The sequence below is a fragment of the Cyanistes caeruleus genome, chromosome 19 (assembly GCF_971803275.1).
Source record: "Cyanistes caeruleus chromosome 19, bCyaCae1.hap1.1, whole genome shotgun sequence".
NCBI lineage: Eukaryota > Metazoa > Chordata > Aves > Passeriformes > Paridae > Cyanistes > Cyanistes caeruleus.
Window position 1 is genome coordinate 7,791,006 of NC_141719.1, and position 24,844 is coordinate 7,815,849.

A 24,844-nucleotide genomic window follows, 5' to 3' on the forward strand; every position below is an offset into this window, starting at 1 on the left:
ACCTCTGACCAACCCTGCCATGACAAGGCCACCTGACACACTTCTGACTCAGCTCCTGGAATCTCTACCTCACATGCTGGGACAAAACTGGGTTCTTTTCAGAACATGATGGGTAAGCCCTACAGACCTACACTGCTGCACTAGCTCCAATCTCCCTCAATCCCTGATCTCAGCTTCATGCCAATAAGGCTCAGTTATTGCATTTAATACTCCTAGCACACATCCTTCAGAGCCTTTTAGCCTAAACCCTTGGCAGGGAAGTGTTTAGAATGAGGTGATGGTAAAGAGGGCCTGGATGTGCCTTAGTTTCCCCAAGAGCATTAGGACAGGTACCCCCTACAGTAGGTTTGCAGCCCTCATCTGTCAGAACTACAGTTTCTCTATCCATTAAATCACTGGAATTGTCAGTCCATGAAAGCACACAAGTGTTTTGTACAACTAGAAAGACTAAGTAAGGAAGTAGGCAGGTTTCTAAATACAGTCAGAGCTTGAAACCAAGGAACCATAAAAGCAGATAGCTCAGATATCTCTAACATAAATGTTAGCAATTTTGCATAAGCATGTAGCATCATTAGCAGTTGCCAAAAGCATCTGATGAATTCTCATGTAGCCACTGTTGGTGATTAATTAGAATTTAGAATCTGGCCTTTCTTACTACTTCCCAGTCCAATTATCTGTTTGTTAATATGGACTGGTTCACAGCTGGAAGGTTCTTGTTAGGTTGTCCACTTTGGGATCTGCTATTTCCTAGACATTACTGAAAATGAGGAATAGCTGGAGAGAGAGTATACAGATAAACTTTTGTGTTGCTACCTCTTACCCAGTACTTACTTTCTGCAGCCTCACTGAAGAAAAGAAAAAACAAAAACCCACACACAAGACAACATTTCAAGAGTGACCTAGTTAGTTACTGTAGGCTTGGATCCTTCACATTCTTGGCACCCAGCATTTGCAACTGCATACATGAAAACCAGCTCACAGAAACATGGATTATTTTTCCCATAGCACTTCAAAATAAGATAAAGGTTGAATACAGCCTGGAAATTCACACTGGATGAATCCTTCTATCTGCAGTCTTCAGGCTGTAAACAGGAAAATTATTGTTTAAAGGGAAGAAATAGCCCAACTGTGGTGATCTGGTGTATGTGTCTGTGTTTGCATCCTGTACAAGACGATTGCAGAAGTAAATGAACAGCTACTTGTTGTTTAGATCTAGAAATGGGAAGGCAGCATCTACTGGCCTAATTCCCATGTCTGTCTACTCCCTGGAAATACTATCCTGTGAACTTCAGCACCAGTAACTCACACAGCAAACTGAATGCTGAGGTACATGATCTGTAACGGGTGCTCAAATATGGCTCTGGCCACCTGGCTTGTTATGGCAAGTACTGAGAAGTGACAAACCTTTTCTGGCTCTTCATTCCCATCCACTGACCTCAGGTCTTGTAACATATTTGCTACGTAAAGTCACCCGTTATTCAGTAGCAAGGATTAGCAGCTGCAGGGAAAACCTGTGGGCCCTGATGTCAGACCTGAGTACAAAGGCACCAAGCTCAGATACTAAAAATTCCTAGGTCAATTTACAGTAGAGATGATTTAAACAATCACCCCAGATTTGAAAATCTAAAGTGGACAGGAGGAGCAGGCTCAGCACATCCACCTCACACCAAACTGCTGGCCACTATCACATCCCTACCAGCTTATTAAGGCAGCTGTGCCCTTTAAATTGGTAATTGTTAGAAAGAAAAGCTGTCTCCAACAATCCTGGCTCTGCACAGAATCTGCCATTGGCTTCTCTAGCTGAGCACGCTGCTGCATATCCACTTGGCACAGCCAAAGGAAAGTGCACTTTATCCTGCATCCGTCAGCATCGGTGACAAGCAGATTCCACATAAGGGCATGAAATAGCACATATCAGGGACAAGGTACTCGTAAGAAATGTGAGAGATTTAAACAAGAATTTCCATCTTTGCACTTCTGCCCTGGGAGAATGGATTAGAGGTACTGCTCAGGAAGAGGAAAGATTTTTCCAGAAGTGCCAAAGAAACTTCTACAGAGTGGCAGCAATTTTTCCTCTCTTTGCACAGTTCTAACATGCTTGGAACTCCTGTGAACAGTGCTGAGCCTTCTGCATCTCATCTGAACTCTCATTCACATCAGAAATCCCTGCAAAGAAATGCAAGCTCCCCTCTTCCCAAAGGAAGACATTCAAATAAAACAGTAGCACCTCAAGCTGAAGAGGAAGTTTTTAAAAGCCAAGGTCATTTACAGACTGAGCAAAGTGGACAGCAAGGGTCTGGGTTCTGGTACAGTGTGAGTTGTGCTCCTGAGCTCTGCTGTCAAAATGTAGGGTCTGAAGCAGCCCAGCCTAGGAAACAGGTCTCTCAACATTGCTCTGAGAATCAAATCCATGTTGCTGTAAAGTCCTTAATGCTGTCATACAGAAATTTCATTGAAATAGCAGGCAATTATTAAACTACTACAAAAGACAACAGTTACTTTTCCATGGCCTACTTCTCCCTTTATAGATGATAGGCAAAAAAAAAAAAGTAAAATGCCTAACTGATTAAATTCATATATTTGCAAAGGTATGTGTGTTTGTGCACATGCATGAACACTGCTGCGTGCTTTTCTTTTCAATTCCCAGGCAATTCCACAAGTTCTTAAATCCCCTTTGGCTAATCAGTTCAGACTATATATGGGCAGCCCATTTCTGGAGTAACAGATGCTCCTAATTTAACCTTCAACATCACGCCTAGAAATTGTCCCATTTGGATGCCAGAGTCCCTAATTTGGAGTGGTGCCTGTCAGAACAGGGATGGTCACAGAGCAAGCTTCAGAGCCGCTCTGCCATTCAGAACAATGTGAACTATCAAAAAGGAAAAATAAAATAATCCTGCCAGAATCACTGCTTAGTAACACATGCTGTGGGGAGAGGGCAAAGCTGCAACAACTCAGCAAGAGTTGAAATTCAGGCAGGGGAGAAGAATAAAAAATAGTTTATTAGTGAATCAGAGACATAGAAGGAAAGACAGTGAGCAAGGGAACAGCATGTGGAGGAGGAGCTCTGCTGGAAAATAAATGCACACATTATCACGGACAGAAAATAGAAGAAGTCTGAAATAGAGCTAGTCCAAAACAAATATTTCTGTGAATAGAAACATTTTAAAATAATTTTCTTCCTACTGAGTCCACAGGGTTCTTTTCATATTTGCAATATGTGACAGTTCTAGCAAATAATGTTGTAAGTAGGAATGTTATAAACAAGAGCGTATTAATCATATGTTGGCATATACGCAAAGAATTCACACACAAAAGCATTTTCACTGAAATCCTAGAGTTACCCTCATCCAATCCAAAAAGAGAAACAAAATCACATGTGTAAAGTGAAACAGTAGATTATTTGAATTTAAAATACAGCATTGCCAACTCCAGCCATTCAGATGTTGTCAATGAAAACCTCTGCTTCCCAGTTTCCTCATGGAAGCTGATATCGATGAATTGAAAGAGCACACCCACTAAACAACGAGGCACAGACAAATATGGTCAAAGACTTGTGTGTCTTTTTCCAGCAATTATAGCAGTAGGTTTCTCCCAACCTTCTGCCACTCCAGTGAGGTAGGTGGAGAGAGGAGGAATGAATATGCCTAAAAAGACATGCTAGAAATACCATTTACAAAACACAGATGAGTTTAGCAACAGCTGGACCCCAGTTACTGGAAAGCAAATGAAGATTTTGGATGAGATATTCCTTGAGACAGTTTGAGTCACTTTCCCAGTATCTGATTCCAGTGGTCTTCAGAGTATGTGGAATTGATGTCACACTGTCTTTAAAGTAAGGCAGTGGCAGCCAGGCAGTTACAATTAGAGAAATATTTGCAGCCATGTGTCACCCTCATGAACATGAAGAAAACATTTTTGAAGCAATTTGCAGGTTATTCTAGGTGGGAATTGAAGTGAAAGCACTGATTTGCTTTACAAGGAATTGTGCACTAGTCTCAAGCTATCAAGATGCAGTAATTAAAGATTTTACACCTGCAGCAATTCCATCTTGGAAAGGCTCACTTTAACTGAAAGCAGGTGCATTTCTCAGCTTATTCTAAAACAAAAAGTTGATCCAGAAGTATGGGAAGCACAGGCCTTTATTTGGAATAAAGTCTGATTAAAAAAGAAATGAAAACCTGCAATGTTCAGCCTAAACCTTTACTCAGATCTGGCTCTTTTTGGAGTTCTCTGTGACTCGGGTCCAACCCTAGCCGAGGCTCTCTGGAGAGTCACTCTCATCTCTTTGGGGTACATAAACTAACGAGCTGAATGCAGCTGAACTCCTGTGCACACTGCCATTGAAACCCCTTGAAAAGGAGAAAAATGTGTTTATTAATTTGTTAATTTTGTTTGGGTTTCCTCAGATTATTTGTTTCCACTTTTAATAGAAGTAGCGGAGACTTGAAAATATTAAGTGAGTCATATACTGCTGGTTTTGTTTGCTTCTACATTTTTATATATAAATAGTAAAAAAAGCAATTTTTAGTATTTATTTCTCAACACAGATAAGGAGGTTACCATGGCTACCAGTCTCCAGTAACATGGTTTAAAAGGACAAAAAAAGGAAACCAGACTGGAGCTTGAAATAATCAGGTTGCTCTGCCCAATACGCACACCATGCGTGTTATGATAGAAACAGGGGACTAAAATCAGACAGGCTGGAAAAATACAACACTGAAAACAAAAACAAGGAAAAGGAGTCAAAAAGGTATGAGCCATGCACGCAACTTCAGATTCAATATATTTTCAAGTACAGAGAACACCTCAGCAGGACGTAAGCAGCTCTGGCTTTGAAGCAAACACAATAAAGTCCCTGAAAAAAAAAATTTGAAGAAAACTGCTTCCTAAGGAGGTTAATGCAGCTCCACAGGCACTGCACACAGGACAGCCCAATCACTGGGCTGAATATCCATTTTAATGCCCAGGTACAAATATTAAACACTACCCATCTCCTGACCTGTTGTGACTGACATGGAAAATTCCTCATCATGTCCACGCCCTTCTCCCTCCCCCCTCGCAAGGAAAAACACAGATAAAACACACTTCCCAGTGCTGTAAACACATGCTGGAAGTTCTTGGCATTGCTCTGCCCAGATGCCCAGGCAAAGAAGACAACAACCATGACTTGCTACTTCCAGTTTTTTCACCCTTCTGTTTTTATTACAGAGAAGAGTTTAATGGTCTTCAAATATGGAAATCTGGTGCTTCACACACTTGAGTTTCTGATATACTGAAGGCTTTAGACAGATGCTTGAACTGTTTTATTGATACAGTACAAAGGACTCTTTACATACCAGATTTCCACCAAGAACAGGCAAAGATACATTTTTATATTTCAAAAGCTGAGCAAAGAAGGTGTTAAATAAAGGCCTGAGAAGAATGTGTGAGGGTGATTCATTTTATATTGATACACACACTTCACAAAACTGTAGACTCATCTAAACAGTGTAATATATTTAGAGGAGGTAAAAATTACTTGGCTGCACAGGATGATGCACTTTCCAATTCACTGTCATATGAACAAGCTGAGTGTAGTAATAATTTATTGAGAAAAAGTAATTTATGCATATACAACTGGGACTTTAAATTGTAAATATAACTGTGGGACATAGATAATTTTGAAAAAATCTTTCTTCCTCTCTCAGCTTCACTAAAATCCTTATATTCCCTTACTATTGATATCAAGTGTTTAGAACAGATTGGTCCATCCAGGAACAGGCCCCTTTGTGTAGTTTGTCTGAACACCGCACAGTGGCTGTGGGGAAGGCCCAGTCCTTTCACAAGATCTGCCTCCTAATTTGTCTCATTCTGAATTTTCTCATTACTTTAAATCACATGAGCAAAAAACAACAAGATGCCCCCTTGGCAATGCCAGCAGCATCAGCAAATTTTAACAATAGTTTGTTTGTGTGCTTTTCAACCTCATGATGGCCCCTGGGTGTTTGACTCAAGAGCTTGATATTTGTCAGAAATTCTGTAGTGCCAGAAGCATATTCTTTGTGGAAGACTTAGCAGTATGAGCTGTTTTCAAAAGCAACACAAAAATATCTCTCTGAAGATGAGGGGACAAGTTTTTTGTATATTTGAATTTTAAATAATTATACAACTAAAAAATATTTTTCTGTCCCTCACTAATTTATCCCCACATGCCCCTCAGGCACAGCCCAATGAACTGCAGCAGCATTGCAGCCTGTGCAATGAAGCAATTTTATCTCCTGCTCCAGAAGCGATGTGACAGTTCAAAGTGTGCATGTTATTTTAATGAAATATCATGATAGCTTGTTAAAGAGGATGGCAACAGAATTGTGGATTCTCTCCTGTTCCCAAGTTATGTATACAAATCAATGTTCACTTTCCTTCACAAGGTACAGGCAGAGTTCAGCTGAGACAGATGTCTGCTGCATCAATTGCGCTAACAACCCCCTCTGACAGGCAGCCCCAGGATAAGGCTCTGATTACCACAGCTAGACCCAGCTTATGGGTCACTGGGGAATTATGATTAGACTGTACACATTTTTCTTAGAAGGCAGAAAAACAGGAGAGGATGAGTAAGTTCTGGCTTACTAGAAGCTTTTTTTTTTTTTCTCCTCAGGATGGAGATGCTCAAGTTCCTAACGAATAATACCTTGTGAATGGCTCAACGTGGATGGAAGAAGGGGGAAGGACAAAAACCAGCAAACAATAAAAGCAGGTAATACAGACTTGTAGACTGTGTTCTGCAAAGCTTTCAGGAAAACAACATGGAGACTGACTTTGGCAAGAATAAGACACACAAAGTACCTGAACAACCCACAACTCAACCAGAAAGGATGCAGAGATGTGCAAACACTCCACGGGAAAGTTTTCAGAATACAGGTCCTGGTAGTTGGCAACCCTGTTCTTCCAGTTACCTCTGCTTCTCTGGAAAGCTTCTCCAGGAAGGGCCCTTGCAGGAACAAGAACTTGGATTGCCAGGGCTGAAAGACTGAGCTTACAGGGAGCCACCCTCCTACACTGCTGTTTCTCTGAAGATTTGCAGTCAGGCTAATGAGAAATGCACAGTGAGGATGCACTGCTCCTCTGCACTCTGTCAGTGAGACCCTGGGTGCTTTTGGCCTTATTCCTGATGTGCCACCTGACCTCAGGATTAAAACCCAAAGTCAGGAAGAACAGATCAAGCCCTTCACTTCTTGAGTCTGCATAAAAAGGGGAAAAAAATCTCTGCTGCAGCTCTTTGAGACATTCCTTAGCTGAAGAACTGCAGAGTTCAATAATCATCTTATAAGCATCACAGTGGGCTGGAGAGGACAAGCATATGCATTGATTTATTCTTTGCTATACTACCAACTTCATGTGCGATCTTAGCAACTCATCAGCCTCTTCTGGACCTCAATGCCCTACTTGCATTTTAAAGTCTGTGGTATCTACACAGACAGGAAAGATCAAATGATACAGAACTTTACCATTTTGAAGTTCCCGAACTCTGTTTTATATCAGCAAGGAATTTGGTTCAGCATTTATTGCTGCAAACAGAATAGAAACCATCACAGAAAATAATGCAAAGACCATGCGGGAAGGGAAAGAGCAAAGGAAGGGATGAGAGGTGTAAGTTTTCAGGGTTTTGGTTTTTGTAACCTGCCATTTTCCAGGCAGGCCACACTAGGATGGAGAGTGCACCAATCACCCACTTCTGCAACCCAGTCATTTGTGGAACAATCTTTTTCTGGCTTTATTTGGACATATCCTCACTACCCCTTCCACTTTCCTGCTGAGTCTGTCCCCTCCTCTGAGGTACTTGTGACAGTTGGCTTCCACAGCCTACATCAGAAACAAACCCCAAATTTTTCTACAATACTTCATGAACACTAGAAAAACTGTTTGCTTCACTAAGTTCTCAAAAGTTGTCAACACTTTGCTTAGATATTACATGCTTTAAAATACAGCTAACTGTTTTTCTGGGTAAAAATAAAAAATAAAATTGCTAAAATAAAGCACTTTATTAATTCTTTTGTTTCAGTAGAAAAAATAGGGAGGGGAGTTGAATCCCAGAAGATTTCTTTGTTTTTTTGAGCACTGATATACATCAACCTCCACCAGTAGGTTATTGTGCTGGCTGAACAAAAGTGGCCTTCAGATGAGTCTCAAGAAAAGCTCCTGCTCACCACTCTGCTAAAATACTTCAAATTACTCATCACTCATTGCACCTGTGGCTCTCCAGTTTCTTCAGAGCTACAGAATCGAGATGTCTCTACCCCATGTTACAGATGTGAGGCACAGAAAGATTCAGGATTCACCTACACAGTCACACCAGAGTTGTGACATAGGACAAGAACCCAAACTCAGGTTCCCTGTGCCAAGGCTCATATTTAGAAAGGGGTTGAGCTCCAGATTCACAAAGGCATTTAATAAAATACAGAAAGTGTTCTTGAGAGGAGTGCTTTGGAGATAACAGCACTGGGGTTATTACCTAAGCCTGACAAACACTTTTATATTTACCCAGGTGATCAAATTAACAGCACTGCCTGATTTCCTATGTACAGCATCTCTAATATAGCTCACCTTCTGAGCTGAATTTAAGGCTGAAAATAAATGTGTCTTTTGGAATATCCTGAATAAAGTTTTGGCAGCTATTTCTATAATAGGATTTTTCTAAATTAAATACAAATAATATGGATACTCAATTCAAAAAAGAAAGAAAAGCCAGTAAAAAAAAATTATTAGGATTATGGCTCTCCCAATTTTAATCCTAATTATTGTAAAATCTTATATTCATACTGGGGGTTTATTACAAAATCTTATCAAATTCAAAAATAATTAAAACTGTTAAAAATTTAACCCTGTTAAAACCTGTACTTCAAAACAGTCCCACAAAAACCCACCAGCATAATGAGAAAGGACACTGCCAACATTAACATTCTTCTCCTCCTCTTCCAAGTCATTCATTTCCAGTGTTACTGAGAAGGAATTCCTGAGAGCATCCTTCTCAGTTAAGGTATACAGATCATTGATTTATGTATAAACTCATTTAAAAAAATTAAATCTACCTACATAAATAAAGGTTATAAAATAGCTATTCCCAAAGACTTTTTATTCTGTTAATCCAATAATGCATTTTCCTTTTATTTTTTTGCTTTACTTGATGTTTCTTCCACCCATAATTTAAGGCAATTTCATGACAAGCAAATCCAGGCAATAAATATTTTTGCTGGGTCTGATCTGCAAATTATCAAATCTAATGACACACTGACACAGCGCCTTCTTCCTGCCATGAAAAATTTATCACATGCAACTCGAGCACCTCCAAGCAGGAAGAGCCCACTCTCCTGATTTATGCGGCTCAAAAGGAAACGGACACGTTTTAAAGTTGCAAAGCTGTGATTCCATTTTGTCTTCTGCTGGGCGTGTTTGATCAAATCAAGCTTGCAAACCAAGCTCTCTACTGCGGTCTGCATCTGAGAGGGGAGAGAATTGTTTTTGTGGGAATGATCTAGCTCGGGAAAAATGCCGAGGTTAGCACACCCTTGTGTAAAACACATTGCCGGCATTACTTGGCACCGCTGCCTGCAGGTCAAGCTTCTGCTCATGTCAGCAGTCTTGGCTCTTTTGGAGGAAGCTTGGCAGGATGATGGAAAAAAAAAAAATCATACATCCCTCCTCAATAAATCCTCCCCTCTTCTCCTCACCCTTTGGACACCGGCAGCAGCACCGGTAAAGTTGAATGGTTCTACTCACCTGGGCTAGGACATCATCTAATACTAATTTCAATCATGGTTTTCCTCCCAGGAATAAAAGATTTATTCTAAGTTTGCTAGACCTCTCTCAAAAAGTTGTAAGGAATGGGACAGAAGTAAAGAAATAAGGAAAGTCCTACTCACCCCAAGAAAAGCAAAGGCAGAGGGAGACAGTTAAAATGACTTGGTTAAGTGGGCGATTAGAATTGAAAATAAATCCTATTTTCAATTAATTAATTAATATGCTGTGACCACACACAGCTCTGCTTTGATACACTGCTACGTATCACTGCAAATTCAGCACACCTGAACAGTGACACACATCCACAGATTGCAACATCAGCTCTTCCAAACATTGTTCAGTATCCCACCAGCTCTGAGAAACTGCTTCCCAGAAGGGAAGGCTGACTTGGATAGCACCAGGTACTGTGTCCCCCCTCAGAGGGCACAGGGAAAGGGGGGAAAAAAAGAAACTGAAAGCAAGACTCAGGAAAGGAAAAAGCTCCAGCAAACCATAAGGTTGTCCTGAGGTTTTGTGCTGCAGTGAAGAAGTGTTTAACATCAGAAAAAAACAGGATTCAGATTCTTCTGCCCCATAAAGCAGACTCTTGACTGAAAACAACATTCCCAGCACCAGTAGAGCTGGGACTGTGCACACAGATGAGTTCTCCTTCTACCCACGGGAGGGCAGGGCTGCTCTCACATGTTACACATGATACAAGCACATTTTTACATAATATTAATATGTCTGTAATTTCAGTACCAAATACCTCTTACACAGTTTCAAACAGCTTTGTTTGGAGGAAACAAAGCTTGTCTCTTTACAGAGGTGTTGGACAGCTGGAACAAATACACAATGTGGTTCTTAGGGGAGAACTGCAAAAGAGAATTCAATTGAGCTCTACAAACTGCAGCTGCAGTCCCATAGCCAGGACTAGGAAATTTCAAAACCAGATGACTGAGGTGGCAGTGAGATGGCAGGAAGAGCATTTACCCAAGAGAGGAAGAAAAAACTATTTACACAGTGGTGTTAGAATTCTTCTTAAGCACAATCATAAGGGTTTTAGTAAAAAGAAAGGAAAAGTACAGACCTCCCCCAGTTATGATACACAGAAAATAGGATTTCAGAAAATGCAATTTATCTTTGCTGTAACAGGAAAGTAGTGACTGATTGCATAAAGATGGAACTATCAATCCTTGCATACACAAATCTTCAAAATAATAATCTAATATAGCTGAAGTATTTATTTTAATTTTTTTTATTAGGTGTGCATGTTGCTACTTTAAAGGAATCAGAGGCTAAATGGAGGTCTCGCTAACCACAGAGATTTCGGCTCATATTACTCCTGTCACTGATGGAATGGAGAAGACTCAAACTACAAACCATATGTACACTGTTTCTCATCCTTACAAATAACATGTCATATCTCTTTGACTTAAAGATTTTACCATTTTTTACTCCACATGGAATAAAAATGTTAACCTATTTATTCACATTATCAGATCCAGCAATTCCAACCCAGACAAGAAAATAAAATGAAAGATACCATGCAGGCCAGTGCACAAACACAGAGCATGAATCTCCCTCCAGCCAAAAGAGAAGAATGTCCTTTTTATAGGGCCGTTACATTTGTTTATATTATTTTCATATAACAGATCCAAGTTCTGCATTTGGCACACATTATTCAGCAGCCAACAGAAGAATTAAATCAATATAGCTGCCAGTGTGCAGGCCCAAACAGCTGGCCAGAGCAATTGTGTGTGCAAACATGCACTGCATGCTCTGCTAATCCATGCACACATGCAAATGCACATCAGGAAAGTTAAATTAAGCCATGTCAGTTTAAAATACCTCAGGTAAGAGAACTGCATCTAATACTCCAGCATGGAGCATTTCAAGGAAGCAAAATATTTATTTGGCAGCTCCAGTTTTTTTCTTTGGGACTTCCCACCTGCCAGGCCATAAGGGTTCATTTTATCTGAACAGAGATTTCTCTTCTACTTGAAAGCCAAAGGCAGCTGTCCAGGAATCAGCACCTCACAGAGCTAGAGCTGGCAAACAAGATGAGGTAACCCTTCCTAGGCTTTGCTACAGAGAAAGCAGAAGTAAAATACAGCACAGGAAAGGGTCTCCAGACTTCCTGAAGGTCCCTCTCCTGTGTCATGCAATGACAGGTGGAGGAAGAGCCCTCCTTCGTTCACACACTCCCCTTGAAGGGCCAGGCTCCACTGTGCTCCCAGAGGCTCTTTGCCTTTCTTTCACACACCCACATAATGGCCATTCACTTGTCCTCTCCCTGTTGTGCCTTCATAACTGAGACCATCTGTGCTGAATGCCTGACCTGTGATCCTGCATGCTCTGGTGAGGCTATGGGTGCTCCAAGTGGCTGTCTCCAGGCTGAGCACATTCTTCTTCAGTAGCTGCAGGAATGGAGCACTGAGGAGAGGACAAAAGAGCACACAGAATTCAAGTGACCACAGGTGGGTTACCATATCACCTCCTGAAACACAGAAACTCTACAGCAGGAAAGCACCTGTTGCTCTGAGTGCCACAGAGAAACCACCTACATGCTCCATGGGAAGGAATGGAAAGTTGCTCAACTCACACCTTTGCCACTGTTTTGGAAAAGCAGACCAGAGCTGCCAACTGCTATGCTGGTAATTAAAGAGAAATAGGGAAGGCTGGAGGAAATTAAGAACCAGTTTGCACTGACACTGAGATGCAGTGCTCTGGGATCAGTGTGATGACCCCAGCCAGGTTTTCCTCAGGTCCCTGAGGCTGCTGAGATGGTCCCTGCTAACCTCAGGCCAACAGGGATGGATGGCACCTTGCTTTACCATGTACCAACTCCCTGTGTCTTGTCAGCATGATGGTTCAGGATATCATAAAAAAGAACTAGTAATATTTAAGCAAGCCCCTCTCCCCTCCAAGCCCAGCGTGTCCTAGCGGATGGACAAGACACCACACAGAGACAGACGAAGTCAGTGACAGGCAATGCTAAACTACTCCTGAGGAAATCTGAGCTTGAGCCAATATCCACAGAAGACACTGTGAAATGTTCCTCTTCAGTAGGTGTTGGACAGTAGTTATCACTCATCACTACATTAAGTGGAGAGGGATAAAAATTCCAAAACTAGGACCCTTGGGGATACAAAACTTTATGTGCAGACAGAAGGTTTAGTATTAGAGTCCTGATTTAACATTACTTTTACAGACAGGTGTTAACCAGGGGCAAACCCATTGAAGTCAGTGGACTCACTCCAGTGTAAAACCTGTACAACTGAGAGAAGAGACAGGGTCAGCATCAAATGGGGATAGCAGAGGCAGGGATTTTGAGAACCACCTGTGGAAAAATGTTCACGCATACTTTGCACACATCTTTGCTATGATTAATTTCTTGTGCATGCAATGAAGTATTCAAAATGTGGGCTTGAACTTGCTAACTCCAGCAGTAGGAGAATAGACTCACAGAGCAGATCCTCAGCTGGAGTAAATAAACATAACCCTATTGAAACCAAGAGTACTACATTGATTTATAGCACCAAAAGATCTGGTCTGGAGGCATTCAGAAACTGCATACAGAAAATAAACCCATCAAAAAACAAAACCAAGAGGAAAACCACTGCAGGGAATGTGCTTCTCTGTCCTACAAGGCAACTTTGGTTTTCTTTCCCTGAAGATGTACTTACTCATCACACTCCTCTGGGAGTTGCTCACAAAGTTTTCTTACATTGCTGTCCTTAGAGTGTCAGGTTTCACTCCCACCAGCCTTTCAGTTTAGGGGCTCCCTTAACTGATTAAACTACCTAGAGTAATTCAGTAATAGTCCAGATGCTAGACACTGGCTCTCTAGGTAGCTATTTAAGGCCTGGTAATTTTAAACCCTTGATTTAAATCCCCATCATCTACCAAAACACAAATTTTGAGATGTAACTTACTGTGCTTTTGAAGTACAGAAAGCAGCAGGTGGGCTCTGAGGAAGCAATTTGTTATAAACATGATGCTGCCTAAATAATGACAGCTATTTAATCCTATGGTGGTTAATGGCCAGTGCGCTGGAGAAAAGCACACAACCATTGATGAATTACAAATATGGTTTTTCTAACCAGAATTCTGGCCTCCAAGAAGAGTAATGTGATATATGGAGCAGATGACACTGATTACACCTTAACTCCTCTTGTAGAGCCTGAAGGAAAGATTTGAGGCTATTCATAACCCAGGGCTGTTTAGCAGCCTAATCTTCAGATTGGAAACACCTTGAATCCCTGGGGTCAATTTAGCTTTTCATCCTTTCAATGTACAATAGGGGCATTGAAATTGAGAGGCATTTCTGAGGATTTCTGCAAACAGCACAGGAAGCATATCTTGGACTGGGGATACAAATCAAGCAGCTTTATGTTGCTTACAGATACCCACAGGCTGGGGGCACATGTGGGTGCTGCCCCAAACCCAGACACGAGCCCTCCTAAAGAGCTCAGAGAACTGCTTTCTGTTAATGTATCTGAACCTTCAGCTTCTTTCTTACAGTTTCTGTGTGTGATGATGTTGGACAGTCTCTATATGTGCTGCTCCTCTCCAAAGTGAAGATGATTTTCAGATTACACTAGTGATTCTGAGAGCCCCTTAGAATACTCCCATCCTAGCAAACACACCAGGGACTGACTAGCAATCAATAAAGGGAAGAACTGCGTCACATTTGAGAAGTTTCAGGCCACAATGAACATTTCTAACTGCCTTCTTACATTATTATAATAAAGCTAAATGCAACATGCAGTAGCCAAAAACTCAAACACTTCCATCCCGAACACCTTGGACAGGTATGAAAATAGACCAGACCATGTCTTTGGGTCGCTGTGCTGCAACTAAAAATGGAAGAGCAACTAAAACAGCAATGGATGTTGATTCATACAGCAAATCCAAATGAAAAATAGCATTAGCAGCTGACATGGGGGGGTTTGTTCTGTTTTGGGGGATTTCAGTAAACATCCAAGCAACAAGTCTGAACTGTACTGATAATGCCCAGGGGACAGCAGAGGCTCTGTTTATGAATCCTGGATCCAGAGCTGATCCAGTATTTCCTAGTGTGCATAGCAAAAAACCCAAATGCGCACAAGAGGAAACAACCCCACAAAGAGAACAAGGAAAAGCCTGAAAGTGATGTCCCTTCTAAATGAACTGGAAAGAAAATGCACTTACCGCTTTGACAGCAAATCACCAGGTAATTGTTTCTTCCCACAGACATTATTGTAACATAGACAAAAATTGGTCACCATTAAACAAAGTTTACTCAGTGGCATTTTTATTGTTCTGCTGATGGGCCAGTTAAGAAGACACTGAATAAATTATGAAACAATAGAAGGAAGATGGCTCTTTATAAGCTGTGTTCGATATAACAATTTTAAAAGGCTATAACACAAGCTTATTGGATTTGGCAGACCTTATAAATCCTAACTGCCATTACTGTGCTGCAACTTAAAAGAAGTATTCTTCACTTTGTCGTTGGAAATTTCTAGTTTAAGTGGTTCCAGTGCAAAATGATAACTTACTCACATGCTTGAATGTTTCCATGCACAGACCACAGGTCAAACATCTGGTTAAACACAGCACTCAGTACTGCAGCCTGTCCTCTTCATGCACATGTAAGAATTGGTCTTTACATAAACAGCAGGCCAAATATTTCTCTCATTTGAGATCTCATTGGCAGTGCTGTTTTCGTAGAGTTTTTTAAAGGGTTTAACTGGGGCTTTTTTAGGAATTCTGACCCTCTTGAGCAGATTTCTGGTATGATTTGGTGATGCAAAAGCTGAAAGGAGTGACAGAGCATTTCAGTTAGGATGGCCATGGGCACACACAGCCAGTTTATTGGTAAACAAGCCACCAGAGGGTGTTTGGGGAACCTCTGATGCTGTTGCAGGAATTGAAGCAGTTGCCTACAGAGCCTTTTTGGCATTGAATGATCTCGTTTTGTGAAGAAATGCTCTCAGTAAATAACCTGGCCTTGCCAGATGTTCTCCTCCTCCAAAGATCCTGAGAGCTTTAGATCACCGATCTGCAGCAGGCAACAGTTGACACCCAAAATGCATTTGGCCACAAGGCAGAATTGCAGAAATAAGCTTGTAAAATTTCAAAGGGAAGGAAGGTCTTTCCTCCTTTCCCTATATAACATACTAATATGAAGCTGCTCCAAACAGACAACTCTTCTAGAATATTCTCTTACACGTAGGTACAAATTGTTTAGAGAAGAACAAGACTGGATCATTTAACATTGATTTTGACAATAACACAATAATACAAATTTTAAAAACATTTTAAAAGCTTAACCAGTGGAAGCTGCTACAAATGCAGCTGCACCAAGCCTGAAATGCTAAAGTGACTAGAAGTAAATTATTCCAAAATTTGCCAAAAAAGCCTGAAGCTTTCTACTTTCATTCTGTGGAGGATAGACAGCTCTGCACAGACTTCAAATGACAAGATACAAATATTTTGTAGTCAGAAATTCACATCATCCTACTGTACTTTTCAATTAATTTTTGCTTTGAATTTGCAGCTGCAAAACTGAAACAAAAATCCACATTGCAATGATTGTGAATAAAATCTTCCTATAGAACAACTTGAAAAGAGTTAACCAGAGAAGGGCATGAACAAAAGACCAACAGGAACCAATTAAAAAAAAAATCTGCACATCTTTAACCGTTTCTGAATCAAGTCAATGTAACTTTAAATTGCTCCAGTTATAGGTATCTATATACATACAGCATTGTATAGCTGCACAAAGGATAAACTGTGTTTTCACTGTGGCTGATAAATGTGGACTTTTACAGGGACTAGTATGAGGCATCTGTTTTTAAATCTCAATAAAGCTTTCCAGAGTTCTATACTCTAGATCTACCTTGAAGAAAATGCAGGACCATTTTAAAAGAGGGATTAGAATCACCATAAAACAGTCAAATCTGTTTCTACAGCAACACAAATAGTTAAACTAGAAACCTGAAGTTCAACACTTGTGCTTGTGTGAAAGCATACTAAGTCAACTGACATTCCAGGTTTACTGCAGAAGATCAGTGATGTTCTGATGACTCCTGGGCTGGACTGGCTTCTGAACACCAGCCTTCAGTTAAGAGCTTTCTTTCAATACACGCAATAATATTTGGACAGCTCCAATACAGCAGGATTTACCACTCTGCTGCTACAGCCCCCTCCCTCTCTAGGATGAGTGCTTTCAAAATACTAATGATTTTATAAGCCTCCTTTTTTATTGGAGAGGCACAGAGAGAGTAACAGCTTTGCTCAAAGTCAAGTGAAGTGAGAGAAAGTGATATTCTTCCAGGTCACACTGAAAAACCAAGACAGCCTAAGAGCTGCATTCAGACCATGAATCTCAGCTCTGATCCAGGAGCTGCTGAAGCTGATGCAAGGCTCTTTGCTGACTTTAATGGGCAACAGACCAGGGCCCTTTGGCCTTAACCCATGGGTTAATCCTTGGCACAAGCCTGAAGATAAGTAATTGCAGAGCAACCACACTTCTTACAAAACAGCCCATCACAACAGCCAAATTTGTTTCACATGGACTGCGAACGTGCAGTGCACTGAAAAACACAATTCTCATTGTTATCATGTCGTTTTAACCCTTAGAAGTTTGACACTGCAGTCTGCTGCTTTGAAAAACAATGTCCTCGTGGACATGCCCTGTCACACCCCTTTGTTATTATAGGGTCAGATACTGCCCAGGATCCATAAGCTCTGTTGTTGCTCAGGTTTAATAGACAGGAGGAAGTGAAGAACACTCAAGCCCCTACCACCTTCTCACATATATGTACTGAAACTTTTTAAATTCAGGTATACTGACAAGGACTGCAGGTTTTTATATGAAACCAGACTAAATTAAGGTACAAACTCTAAAGCAGGAGATTTTGGTCTAATCTTTAATTTTGTTTATTTCAAGATTAATATTCCCTATAAAAAGTACTGAATTCCCCTACATCTGAGTTCGGCTGTATTTTCGTTTAAGGTAATCATAGTTGCCCAGACACTGACTGGATGCTAACAAAACCTTTTTTTTTGAAATGTGCTCTAAATAACACATTTTGAGACATTATTAGACAAAATGCAAACAGAATTTGAGCCCTGACGCACTCCACACAAAAAAAAAAGGATTCCTAGAAGTTGCACTTTATGGGACATATCACACACTGCTGACATCCTTGGATGCTCTGCCAGAGCCAAGATTAACAGCCCATTTGAAAGCCTGAAAATGTTCAAGAACTGAAAGACTCGTGCTGATGGCTGAGCTCCCTCATGTTCCACTGAGATCAATGAATTTGAAAGCATTTGGCATCTTACATGATGGGTGAGCTCTGCTCCAGCTACCAAATCTTGATTAGTCCAAAATAGAACTTTGAACACAGTCTTGGAAGAACACAGAGGAAAATGTGAGCTGTCATGGAAGAGAAGTAAATCTCTTCCCTGTCAACCACAGTGAATCTTTCTCTTTTTCATCAGCTTTCCCTTCCCCTCACGACCCCAAGGAAGAAAAAAAAATTTAAAAAAATCTATTTTAATCGACAAGCTGGGACCGCCTGATAGTGTATTTCTGACCAGCTATGTACAACCTCCTGGGAACTTCAACAAACATCATAAACAAAACCAGGTGGGAAACTGGGGTTTCATTTATTTTCACTTTACAAAGAAGTTCAAACCGAAATTGAGTTGTTTACAAAACTACAGGACTTTGAGGGGCCAGAAGAAAAAACTATGTCAGTTTGAGATCCACAGTCCACATCTCACTAAAAGCAAGAGTATATTTATGTAATGTGCACAGAATTAGCAATAAATAAAGAAACTCTGTTAAGATGCAGAGGCAAAAAATCCTAGTTTACACAGCTGCACCAAGCCAAAGCATTTTATAAAACCATGCAGTACCTGAAAAAGTTGAACTGCAGCCTCCTACGAAGGTGAGTTTCGCAGCAGTTTACAGCAGGATGTGAGAGTGAACAATACATACTTGTAACTGCAAAATCATTTAGAAACAGGTGGAAGTAAGAAGGTGGAGTTTAGCCTGAATAGAGGGATAACTTGGAACATGAGTTCAGGTTATTTGAAATAAATGTTTCACCTCCCTGAGAAGATGGAGAGTACCATTTGCATTACGTGAAGCAGCGCTCAGACTGCAAACAGGAACATCAGCTAACTGGTCATCCTAAGTACTCCTCAGAAATCTCTCTCCAAAGCATGTCTCAAAGTACTGAAACTATAGGTGGGAAATACAGGATGAAAAAATTCATCACAGAGGTTAAGACTCATCAGCTCTGCACCACCACCAGCTGGGTCAGAGCACACTTGAGAACAAGCAGGATGCCAGGAGCTCGTGAGGCTCCACGACCTCCCTGAGTTCTCTGCTTATGAATAGGTGAATCGTAACTGCAGAGCCCTTAACCACAGGGCAGAGACATCAGTGGGTTTCCATTTTCTTGACATGATAGTAAGTGCATGTCAAAGAGAAAATGGCAACACTCCCTTAATCAAAGCAAGGAACAAGTTTTCACCAGCCAAAAACACAGATTAAGACTTAACACTGATGAAGCTGCTGTCAGACCAGTAAGATTGAAAAAAGATTCACATCCTTGCAGAAGTAGACTAGAAAATGTTATTTGAGAAGGAAAAATAGTTTGCCAGCACAAGCTGATCTGTGTGCAGCTCCTCTGCCATTTTTCATGCAGATTCAGAAAATGCAATTTCATAAGAAAAGGAAAAATTACCACTTCGTAAGAGCTGAAAATTCAAAACAGGCCCTTTGCATCATTTAGCTGAGCAAAGGAGCTTAAAAATACATTAAATTTAAATTTACTTTAATATCCTGGCAGATTGCTGGGGTGGTACAGACAGACTTCCAAGCAATTCAGAATCAAATCACACTGCAAGTTGCAGAGAGTCCTGAATACCCTATTTTATTAGCCCATAGAAAAGCAACACTCAGTACCAAATAGCTTTCCCTTGAGCTCCTCAGACAGCGATGTGCAGATCCCACCTCTGCAGCTGCACACATTCACCAACATCTTTGTGTTATTTCATTTTCAGTAGAAAATGCGCAGACTGGGCAGAAAATGGACAGATTTCCACTGTCAAAAAAGTGACCACTGTGCTCAAGAGTACAGCTCTTGACGGATTAAGGCAATTTTGGGTTTTGTGTTACCCCATATCAGGCAGGGATGAAAGGGGCAATATTTGGAGCTGAACAGTTCCACCACCTCTCACCCACTGCACCACTCCCTACACAACTTGAGTATTATTTCTCCTTCCATGGCAATGAATTAGTCCCCAAGTTTCAGTCACATGAAAGGTTCTCTATAAAGACTATATGAGTGTATCAATTCCAAATGTTTGCAGGTCACATAATAGAGATAAAAACAGAAAAGAAAAGAAGATTGGAATAAGAGTCAAGAGTGCAGTGAACAGCTCAAGGTGTCCCCAGTGCATGCCAGCACTCCAGGCCTTCCCCCAGCACTGCTGAGTTCTGGCTGCTTCCTCCAGGGTCAGCCTGGTGCTCATACAGCCACCAGAGCAGGAGGAATTTTAAATTTAAAAGCAGCACTGCATTAAGAAATGACCTTGGCCAGCTGCCACAGCCCCAGCTTTGCCAGAAGCTGCCTTCCTCAATCACGTAGCACCTCCCAGCCAGATTACCTAAAGGCAGCTGTGATTGCTCCCTCCTCTAAAGCTGGAAACAGACATGAGGCACAGGAAGCTGACAGAAAATAATGATATGAAAAACCTAACCCATTTACACCAATATCACAAGGAACACGTAGCACTGAAAGCACCAGGTAAATTCTTGCATTTTGTAGGCTTTGAAAGATAATTATGTACAAGATGAGGAGAAGGCCAAGAGCAGTAGAGTGAAGGCTGTGTTGGAAGAAAGGCAGGTGGACTGTTCTGCCCTAATATGCAAAATATTTTTGGTTGATATCTACTTTGCTGTGAATGTTGTGAAATGAGACATAAAATAAACTTCACAAAGATTACCTTGTTTCCCTGTGCCTCAGTTTTCTGCCTACAATTCCCTAAGCAGCAAGGTATGATACACATGCTAAAAGCAATGATGCATTTCTATTCAAAAGTAAGACCCATACTTATTAATAAGTATTACATATTAATTTGTTTTATTAATTTATTAATAATTAATTTATGCCAGCTGAAGTTCTAATCCTGGACAGTACCCTCTGTTTATTATTTTGGTTTTAGGAGTATGCATCTACTGCTATTTTGGAGATCTTACTTTTAAAAAAAAAAAAAAATCAAACAAAATAAAATCCAAACTCAAATCTACCCCCCACCCCCATCATCTCCAGACAAACAAGATTAAAGAAAACAGGAACCACCCCAGGTGTGTGCTTAAGGCCTCAGTCTTCAAGACCTCAATAAATCTGTCCTCAAAGTTCTGGCAGAAAGTTATCTCACAACAGAGGTGTTATATGGAAAGGAATATAGCTTAAAAAAACAAATCATTAATGAGTTGAGGTGTATTGTTAAGCAACTCAAGAGCACGTGGTATACATGGGATCCACTTTAAAATGAGATAGCAGAGATGTTTGCTAATGCATCAAATAGCCACCATTCTATCAACAAAGACTCCCTCTGCCATCTTTCCAATTTCTGGCCTTTTTTTTTTTTTTTAACATGCTTTGAGTGGGACATTTCCATGTAGCTACTCTTCAGTAGCTACCCACACAAGCTCCGAGGCAGGTGCAGCACCAACCAACACCTGAACAGTGCATTCCCTGGAGAGGGAGTGCAGCTGCACTGCTGCTCTGCTGCAGCTCCTGCCAGCTTCCCCAGCCTCTTCTGCTCCCTTGACTTCTGCAGGGCAATAAAAAAAAAAAATCACATCTTCATGGTGAACATCATCCACACAGACAGCAGGAGCCAGGCTGAGGCAACAATTTCCTATGGATGTCACTTCAGAAAAAGCCAGGGATTCAGGACCAGGAGCTAGAGCAAAAGCGTTGCCATCTCTCCAACACTCCTCTTTGATCCTGGTGTTTATTTACATCTTCAGAGAACAAAAAGTTAATTCATAAGCAATTTCAAAGCAACATCTCCAAAGTGCTGCTTATCTTTGTCTGCAGTTTCGACAGTGATCTGAAGACCAAGCTGGACAATCCCATTAACAGGAACAATCAGTGATTTAAGATTCAAGGATCTCAAAGTACAGAAAATAATAAAATGGATAACATCCATAGGAGATAAGTGTCACTATTATAGCATATTTTACAGCAGGGTGGAAATTAACACAGGATAATGGAATTACCAAGAACATCACCAGAGCAAGGCAGGAATAAAATGAAATTTGATCCTCATTTTCCAGCACTGTTTGAGCAAGGCTGCTTCCCCTGCTGTGCAATTACTGCAGAATCCTGCTCATCCTCACTGTTGCAGAAACTGAGGAGAGCTTCTCAGAAGCACAGCTCATAAGAGATAAACAGAAAGGCATTTCTGGTGAAAATTCAAAATGCCAACAAACAAAAAAATCCCCTTTGGCAAAAGAGATGTTTTCATTTGGAAACACTGTGGATCTAAAGGGAGATGTAGACTAGGCCCATGGAAGCTGAGCATCTGCTGCTAAATGGCTGCATTCTTACCCTGCCACAGGTTTTCTTGCTTAAGCTTACAGGACCAGAGTCTTCAGAAGTAAGAAACAGCACAAAAACAGGCATTCTGGGGAGTCCAGACACAGAGAATATAACATGTAATATCTCAGAAGCAATTTGACATTTCACTAAGGAAGGACACTGTTTTTGAAATAAGTATTTCAGATTTCAGAAATAAGGAATTTATTTTTTAAAAACTGACAAAACTTTTTGCAGAATGCAATTTTTTTTCTCCCCAAAAATATAATGATTGCAAGGAAATATAACTTCATTTCCCTGAGAGTATTGTTTTGACCTTTTAAGCATCATTCTGAGCATTTAAGCTAATGCTTGGGACCAAAAATGGAAGCTCTATACCTTAAAAAAGCCATAATTTTTATGTAACATATAAGGATAATAGAGTTCACTATTCTTCTATTAAGAATAGAATATGAATTCTGTTCTTTTTTTCTTCCCCAGCCCTTCCAGTACTCTGACTCCCTTTGACTGTTGTGTCCACGTCCCGCAGTTTCATATCTAAACTAAACCCTGGCCACAATGACAGCACAATGAAGCCTTGATCAAGCACTCTGAGCTCTACTGTAAATACATGAGATGGGAAGATCTCATCCTATGTGCCCTCTATAAGCTCTGGATCAAGTCCAGGACAAAGAGAAGTTTATTAATGCACACACATTCCTACTGGCCTTTGAGCTCTTTGGCAAAAATAGTTTTAAACAGGACCCTGTAGAGACCGAATGAGCAGTATTCAAATATTTACATCGAACAACAGAGTTAATTACACTTCAAGACATCAGTAAGATTCACTCTGCTGCAACCTCAGCAACATACTCCAGTAAAGCAGCAACATAAACCATTTTCCGCAATTGAGGCGGGCAGCTTTCCATCTGGGTTTCAGCTAAGGCAGGAATGTTTCTGTCGACAATAGAACCTCACTAATCAGCACTTCACTAATCCACACATTTTATTAACTTCGCCAAAAAACTCACAGCCTCTCCCTGCCCCTCAGCAAAGATTTAATAGCAGAGACCTCAAGCAAAGTCTTTCATTCCCCAAACACATTTTTTTAGGCAAATGTTACGTGCATTTGAGTCAGACATTACAAAGCAGTTTGATAAATAATTTGAGCAAAACTAGTTATCACAGACAGAGCCAAATCTTATGCATATCTGGAGAGGAAAACCCAACTTGAAGTTGAATCTACAAAAGAGCATTTTATCAAAAACACTTAATCCTTAGTATCTCTCAGGATTTGGCCCTCTGTAACAAAATAACATGCTTAAATGAAATTTACTTCCTTCCAAGTTAACACTGCATTTGCCCACTTACTTACTGGCTCACAAATTCAATAACTTTCAAAGTCTCCCTCCAGCCACTTTTGACACTTCATTCTTCCTTTCACAGAGCAGTCTGCATCCTATAGATGTAAGCCAACAGGAACAGCAAAGCCAAAACAAACATTAAACTATACCCTGGAATGAAAAGCTCTGTCCATGCCAGTGTCTTACCTCTGTATTTAGAGCTCTTCATACCTCTCTGCCCAAACCATTTGCACTGAGAGTCTGCAGCTATGGCAGCTTCATTTTTCAAGCCCACCAGAGATTATCCACATGTCATCACCTTAAAAATCAAACTAACAGACAGCACAACATTCATTATCCTTCCACTTCCAAGGGCATTTTTAAACAAGTGTGGAGATAACCAAACAGACTTGCTTGCTGGGTTTTTTCTTCCTCATCAATATCCTTGCTATTGATAGAGAATATGAATAATACCATGTATTAGTTATGTACAAGCATTTGTAGAGGAAAATAAGGGAAATTCATATACAGAAAACCAGTAAATTGGATGGCATTTATAATGATCCATTTCTACATTTTTGTGTGAAATATCTAACAACACATAGAAAAGAATGTATTTTAAATTCTACAAATGTTATTTCCTTAATTGTGATTTCTGTTCAGACAGAAGGGAAACCTCAGCAAACAATGGAGTACTCAGAGGAGGGGAGGAAGCTGTGGTCTCACATGGTCAGTCCAAAAGCTACAGACATCCCCCTCCCTGGACCATCCCCTGCACTGCCCCAGCCCAGAGGAGCACAGACCTAGGCACTCCTACACAAGCTCACTTCGAGAGCACATCTTTTACCAGCATCTGGTGCTCAAAGAGAAGATGCAGATAGATACAGCCAGAGAATGAGCCCTTAGTTTGACCACCCCCATCTGGCTCTGGGCTCCTCAAAATCTTATTTCCTCAGCTTAGCAAAGTTCAGATAGATACATCAGAAGCACGGTTCCTCCAGAGCTCTCAGGCCTGGCAGCATTCCTAACTAAAGATGCATTGCACTGGATTTACAGTGAATAGTGCTGCAAATCTCAGAAATAGAATAGGCTATGTCTGTTAATGATCTAATGAGTTTATTATATAGACAGACATTTTTAATT

General features: G+C 40.7%; 1 protein-coding gene across 19 annotated transcripts in view; it reads right to left on the reverse strand.

Annotated features, from left to right (window-relative positions):
- The window catches only part of COPRS (coordinator of PRMT5 and differentiation stimulator), a 147,726-nt gene that overhangs the window by 105,465 nt on the left and 17,417 nt on the right, over positions 1 to 24,844 (reverse strand). For 6 of the 19 annotated variants that reach the window (XR_015277990.1, XR_015277994.1, XR_015277985.1 and 3 more), the window contains one exon: positions 23,909 to 24,033. The exons of 8 other annotated variants lie outside the window; for them this stretch is intronic. The gene's annotated coding sequence lies outside the window, so the exon portion shown is untranslated. Of the gene's footprint in view, positions 1 to 9,141; positions 12,193 to 23,908; positions 24,034 to 24,844 lie in introns of those variants that run through there. 5 more of the 19 variants (XR_015277989.1, XR_015277998.1, XR_015277986.1 and 2 more) reach the window with 2 other exon arrangements.